The sequence below is a fragment of the Hipposideros armiger genome, unplaced genomic scaffold (genome assembly GCF_001890085.2).
Source record: "Hipposideros armiger isolate ML-2016 unplaced genomic scaffold, ASM189008v1 scaffold_58, whole genome shotgun sequence".
Taxonomy (NCBI): Eukaryota; Metazoa; Chordata; class Mammalia; order Chiroptera; family Hipposideridae; genus Hipposideros; species Hipposideros armiger.
This window is the reverse complement of record NW_017731408.1, coordinates 3,505,505-3,512,481: the sequence shown is the minus strand read 5'-3', so window position 1 is coordinate 3,512,481 and position 6,977 is coordinate 3,505,505. Positions and strand designations below refer to the sequence as shown.

Here is a 6,977-nt window from a genome sequence, read left to right as displayed (position 1 = left end):
GTTCCCATCCCCCCAACTCCCCAATAAAAATCTTAAAAAAAAAATAAAATAAAATAATGCAATGGTGGTCCCCATTTACAGATGAGGAAACAGACTCTGCGTGTTAAGCAAATGGCTCACACACCTTTGGGATACAGATCCCAATCATCTGATTCCAAAAAGAAGGCTTATCTTCTTTCCCCCATAAACTATTAAAACAGAGATGCCAAATCCACGCCTTTTGAGCCACTGCTTAAGCTGTTTGCCTTTAGGTGAAAAATGCCTCTACCTTCCCTGCTTACCTTCCATTTCTAGACCATTCCTCAAAGCCCTGAAACCACCACCAAGGAGGACCATGACCTGCAAACATCAATGTCCCCCCTTCCAGCCTTGGCGTAGGACAGACTGTGCCCCCTTGTTCCAGCATTTGAGTAGACAGTCTAGCGACTCCACCCAACACTTTCTTTGTTATACTCTGTGTTTTTGCATGTGTAAACCTTTCTTTTAAACATGAGGGCAAAGAACTAATTTTTTAAATTGTCATGTGTTTCCTTCTCTTTTACACTTAGGAGAAACAGAGTAATTAAAGAAATAGATTTAATTTAAAATTTTTTGCGTTTTTGTTGCCCACTATGTATAACTATATGTTAGAAGAATAATTTACTTTTTGGCTTGCCTCTGTATAAGAGTGAGAATAATCTATTTTGAAATAAAATTTCCAATGGAATTGCTCTGTTTATGTTAAAAACCAATTATGGTTCACAAAATTTCATAATTGAGCTTTACTACTATTCTTATGAATCTCATATAACAAGAATCTTTGATCATGTAGGACAGAGTTGAATTGAATAGTCATGAATAGACAGCTGCATTGTAGCCAGCAGTATCTGATTTCCCCTTAATTTGTCTACAACCATCATCAAGACGAAGTTCAAAAGAATGGTTTGGAGTTTTACCTTCTCCCTCTATTCCTGGACACACTTAAGTAGATCTTCTATTAGGAATGAATTTGCCAAAAACAGCCAACAGGAACGCTCTAGAATAGGAATTAGATAAACTACCTTAAGGAAAAACACAAGTTGCTTATATAAGCCCTGGTAGGCAGCCCATCGGCCAGGATTCTCCACAGGCAACCTGTCATTATCAAGCCAGAAATGGGCAGAACTTGATGTTCCAGGAACTAAGGCAAGGTAATTGACGTACTTAACAGTCAGCCTGGGCTGCAGCAGGAAGACAGATAGCAGGTAAGGCTGATTCCCAAGGGCACTGCAGGTTCGTCCCACTTACAGGAGGATGGAGTGGGAGGAATCAGTCATTCCCGGGCCACAGCCCTGAGGCTGCCTGGTGGTTTGAGGTGAGTCAGACCCTCAAATGGGCCCCATAGCTCCCCACCTTCAGAGGATCCTGGGCCTCTGAAGCTGGTTCCCAGCTGGTGGCAGAGGCTGACAGCGTGGAATGTGCTCATCTAGGATTCCAGTAAAAGAATCAACCACTGTCTTCACACAGTCATTAGAAGAAAGATTATGCCAGGGTAGAGAAACCCGGCCCCAGCCTAAGGCCTTGGCAGCTCAAAAATTAGAGCTGACGTCGTTTCTGCTCCCCCAAGAAACACCAGGGGTTTTTTTCCAGAAAAGGTTTGGGCAACCAGAATCCAGCCAAACAGTTGAATCCTATGTCCTTCCCTTTTCTCTGGGCTTTATCCACATTCTAACTTCAAAACACTCCTTCCTTTCTCGTTGATAGTAAACTCTTTGGATCACAGGTACTGTTTTTTCAACTTTGGAGAACCGAGGGACTGGCGAAAGAACTGAAAACAGCAGTATGGCCATGGCTTTGGGGAGGTTTTTCATCACTGTAGAGGGGAGCCTGGCAACTGTCCCATCACTCTGGTTTTGCCTGCTTACCCAGAGCCTACGGAAAGTGAAAACAGGCAGTGGGTAAAGAATGCTGATTCCATTTATGTACAGTGCCACCTTGCTTAACAAAGCTGCTTTGAACAAAGCTGGCTGACGTTCATCACACTGGGTTAAGTGCTCATCTCCTCCGTGTGGGTCCCTGCCACCTTGCATGCACAGGTCCCAGAGTCAGCCTGGAAGGCTCCCCATGCCTCATCGCTGGGAAGGAGACAGATGCCACCCTGACCTTAGCACTACAGTGGAGGAAGGGGGGAACAGCTAGAGAGACAGATGTTTTCCTTTCCTGTTACTTGACCTGTCCCCAACATCCAAACAAAATAGCAGCAGCCCTAACCCAGAGGGGAGAGGCCAGAAGAATCCAGTCATCACAGGTTTAGGTCTCCGGAATTTTTTCTACCTCTGGCAAAGAAGTTCTTAATTGTGGAAAGAGGTGTTGGATGCCTCCTCTTTGCTCATGGAGACATACTATTTTCCACTGCTTGTGTGAAAAACGCCTAGGTTAGGGAAGGCTAGAGGGAGATTTAAGAGATATGTGAACTGGGAACTTTCGAAATCATGCTTCAACATCAGTGCTGCTTGCATGCATGGACCATCTGTGGTCCCCTTACCCCTACCCCCTACCCAAGAGACACTAGAAGGTGCTTCAGGGCAGTTTCCAGGCCTCTCACAGAACAGATCAAGCCTCCCAATCCCCATTTGCCCCATCTCCACCACCAGCAGAGAAAGCCAGGGAGCTCTGAGTGGTCCACGTCGGGGAGAGAGGGCAGGTGTGGTTACTTCCTACCTCAGGGCCCATGGTTATTATCCATCTCATGTGCCAGCCTCTTTAACTTGCTAACTTGGGGAAAGTTAAGGAACTAGAGAATTTTCCTCAGTCCAGTATCCAGAGAGCTCTATCAAGGAGTAGACACTCAGCCAGAAATGCATGGGCCTTCAAAAAGAAAGAGGCAGAGAAGTGTTTTTTTAAGTTAAACAGAAAGCACAACAAACAAACAAACAAACACAAACCAGGACTCAAGCTAGGAGAACAAGCTAGTCCAGCCCCTGCTCCTCCCCTGCAGAGAAGGAAAAACCCAGGGCTGAGGTTGACCTATAGGCCAGTTCCACTGGATATGTTTTCTTTGGCAAGCACAATACTCTTGCAAATGTTTTTCTCTTAATTAGTTGCCAACCTTTAAAGGGCTGGAGATTTCATATTAATAAATAAAAAACTCGATTGGTAGGTTCCCTTGATAAGATAAGAAGATCTGGCAAAGCAGGCAGGCATCCCTGCATGGATCACAACTGCCCTGCCGAGTTAACCCCCATCAGTCCCTGGGCCCCCTCAGGCTTGTGTGCCCCCTGCTGGCCGCGGGAGACACTGACTTTGCCATCTTAGGCTTGACCCGCGTTGACCTCCTGTTCCACCTAGGGAGCATTGACAAAGTATGGATACCTGCGCTCACATTAGTAAGCCAGAACCTGGGCCTGGGAAGGGACCTAGGCCTTAGAATTTTAAAGCCTCAGATGATTCTAATGTTAGGCTTAAGAATGGCTAAAGGTAGACCATGAAGGGCAGGTGATAAATTATTCTCTTCTTCAGGTGATAAATTAAGCTCCTCGGTGGCTCATTTCACCCTTTCACCATTTTTGAAGTTCATTATATCCTATCAAAGCCTGGCTTTCTCTTATTCCATTCTCAGCATCTCACACAGCCTTGGATTTTTTTTTTTTTAAGCTTCTTAACTGCTCAAAGTTATTTTGGTGGGTCCCTTCTGAACCCCTTCTCCAGTTTCACCATGTACTTTTTAAAGTACAATGGACAAAATTAGAAACAATACTCTAACTGTTCCTTTACCAGAGTAGAAGTGTTTATTTCTGGTTCTATCATGTCATACTTAATATCTCAGAATCACATTAATTTCTTTTCACAATGCTTTTCTTTTTTACTTAAACATCATCTGGTTTTAGTTACCAAGGAACTCATTTGGAAAGACCTTAGAAACCACACTCGAGGATGAAAAACCAAGATTTGGGGGAAAATTAAAGCATCCAATATCAAGTCTTGTTTTCTAGTTACAGGGACACCAAACCAATCAGGGCCATAACTGGTATGTAAAATTAAAGGGGTCCTATGCATATCCACAGTAGTTTTAGTTCTTTACCTATAAATTTATTTACAATCATTAGGTTAGTTGTTTTTAGGCTATTTCTAAGCTAATTTGATCACTTTTTCTGGGGGGTTGTTATTTAAAAATTTGCCATTTTGTAGGTGTTTTTTTTTTTCCTTTCCTACTTGCTCTCATTAAGCCAATCCTTAACTGTCAGGTTATAACAGAAATGCTGTTTAGTGGAAGACAGACTTGGAAGACCAGCATGAAATTTTAGCCGATCTCTATGAGCTATCATTCATTATACCCATTTTACAGATTTAGGAAAAGGAGGCCTGGAAAGCTTAAGCAGCTGGCCCCCAGTTGGCTACCAACGCACCCAACATCGCCTGCGTCCTGCCTCTCCCCGGCCCCTTGGGGAAGGTAAGCCTTCCGGGGCCATCAACCCCTGACGCTGGATACCAGACACCACATCAAGAAACCGAACCTCAGAGATGGTGGGAGTCAGGCTTTATTTAGATCTGGCAAGAGCAGAGACTGTGTCTCTATATCACACACTCAGGCCTGAACCAGATGGACTTGGAAATGCACAAGAAACATTGAACATGACATTCGGAGCCAACTGACTCTGTTCAACGCTCCTTGGAACCCTGGGAAAAAGCCAAGGTTCTTTCACAAATATGCAAACCACGGAGAGACCCTTGCCTGATGACAGCTCTGTAAAGTTGGAACTCTTGTTCAGAAATAAATATAAAAACGAAGTTGAACTTCAAGATTTTCTCCAGTAATCGATAGGAAAAAAAAAACCACAAAAAAAACCACACCCCTTTCTCACCCTCGTGCTTTGGGGAGAAAGGGAGGGAACTGAGGTCTTTTCGCTTTACGTTTGGTGCCCATAAAAATGTCTGCCTTGTTAGAATGCAATATGTGAGGAGGGGAAGTGCAAGCTCGGGAGCTCTGAAATCCCAAAAGGTGCTGAGATCCCAAAGGAACACGGACGGGCTACCCTCCCGCAGACACGCCCGGGTCCCTGCAGGTCCAGCCGCAGCGCACAGATGTACCCCGCCCCTCCCACCCCGGGCAGGAAAACATTGACCTAATCTCATTGTTTCCACCCAACAGCAAAATTCAGCTTCTCCCTTTCTCAAAAAGGACCGGAGGGACTGGGGCCGGACAGGGTTACACCGGCTGCCTAGGCCCGAGGTTCTTTGTGCGTCCGTCCCCATAGCACAGGACCCGTCCCCAAGCCAAGCGCTAGAAACCCGGCTCTCAAGCCCCCTCCGGCAGTCGCCTGGGTTGTCGCCAGCGCGAACCACCTCCAGACAAGGCGTGGCGAAGTGCGTCGCGAGGCCGGCCGCAGTCGGATCCCCCGCGCTCTGGCCTCTCCGCGCGCCGCCTCGGCGTCGCGGCCACCGGGCCGGATGCCTTATTAGCCCAGCGGCGCGGAGCCACAGATACTCACGTTTCCAATGGCTTCGGTGAAACGCGCACACTGCCCCCGCTATTGGTGATTAGAAAGAAGAAAAAGTGCTCTGCGAGCCGCCTTTCAGGCAGCGAGAAGTGACAAGCAGGCCGCCAGCTGAAAGCCCCTCATTTTCTGCAAGCTCACTCAAAAATGCTCCTCCGGGCCGCCAATGCAGCTGCCAGGTTTAATAATTATGTCAGGCAGCCCATCCCCCCCATAAAGAGACACACAGATGACAGGCTGGGGACTGAGGTCCGCAAGTTGAACCGCAAGCACCCTCTCTCAGTCCCGGCTATGCCGCAGCTGCAACGACTGTGCAGAAACCCACCAGGGAAAGGTTCAAACGCCAGCCTTGACCTAGGAATTCTCCATAAACCTCAGTTGTTTCCAATTCACTCCGAGCATGAATCCGATATTCTTCCCAACGGTATTTGTGAAACAAAACAAGAGGCGGGCGCGTCTCCAGTTAACCTAACTAACCTACGTCTCCAGATGTAAAGGGTGTTTACTTAAAAGGAATGCAGCAAACCTCAATCAGATGTCTGCTTGATTGCTGGGCAGTGGTGGGATATCCTGTCACTATGCAAAGCGCAGGAAGCTCATGGAATTGTGCTGCCCTCACGTTTTGGTGGCGCCCACGAACGCCCCCGCCTCTCCAGGGGACTCTGGCCAACAGAATCTTACTGTCTCGGGGGACTCCTTAGCAGATCCTCCGTGACCTGTACCATCTCCAAAGTGCGGACAGCTCCCCGAGAGCGACTGGATTTTATCAAGCCGGAAGGAATTGGTGGTTCTGGTTTGCAAGTCCAAGTGCTTTATAAAAAGGACAGTATACAGCACCTCTGCAAGGCGCACCGCAGCCTGGCGGCCACGCCCGCGGGCTCCTCCGGGCCCCGCCCCACCCAACCCGCCGCACCTGCCTCTGCCAGGAGTGGTTTCCGTGGAAACTCCGGAGAGCCGGCTCTCCCTTCGGACACGCTGTTACCCTGACAACTGCGACCTAGCATTAGGCGGTCCAGGGAAGGATGTCAATGGATGCCTGTTTTCAATCACAGATTCAGAGATTCACGAGGGTGGTAGGGAAGGAATTGGAAGGCAGTGACATTTGGGAATGGAAGCGGAGCCGCGTGAGCCCACCCGTGGGTGGGGTTAAGTGGACTTCCCAGACCCCTCCGTACTGCTTCGCGACCAAGCGACTTTATACGTGGTTTTAGAATGAATTCCATCGTTCTCTTCAGCATATTTACTTTATTCTGCTTAAGATACTAGTTTAAAGTTATTTTCCACGGACTCAGCACTAGCTAGCTCCTGGTAGAAGTAAGGAGAGGCCCATAAAGATGTGTGGAGCAGAGGGGAGACTTGGGGGATGATAGTATTTGACTGTGAATTATCTTGTGCTCAAAAACTTCCGAATACAACCAGGCACCATCAGGCTGCGATGCACACACACGGTTAAAAAATTAAATGCACTATTTCAGGTGAAGGTTTGGGTAGGGAACAGGGAAGAATGGATGAGACTATCCATAT

The 6,977-nt window shown here is 47.4% G+C and overlaps 1 protein-coding gene across 1 annotated transcript in view; it reads right to left on the bottom strand.

Annotated features, from left to right (window-relative positions):
• Positions 1–6,335, bottom strand: part of TRIM2 (tripartite motif containing 2) — a 146,448-nt gene extending 140,113 nt beyond the window's left edge. The window contains exon 1 of the mRNA XM_019641221.1: positions 5,448–6,335. The gene's annotated coding sequence lies outside the window, so the exon portion shown is untranslated. The remainder of the gene's footprint in view (positions 1–5,447) is intronic.
• Between the last annotated feature and the right edge of the window lie 642 nt (positions 6,336–6,977).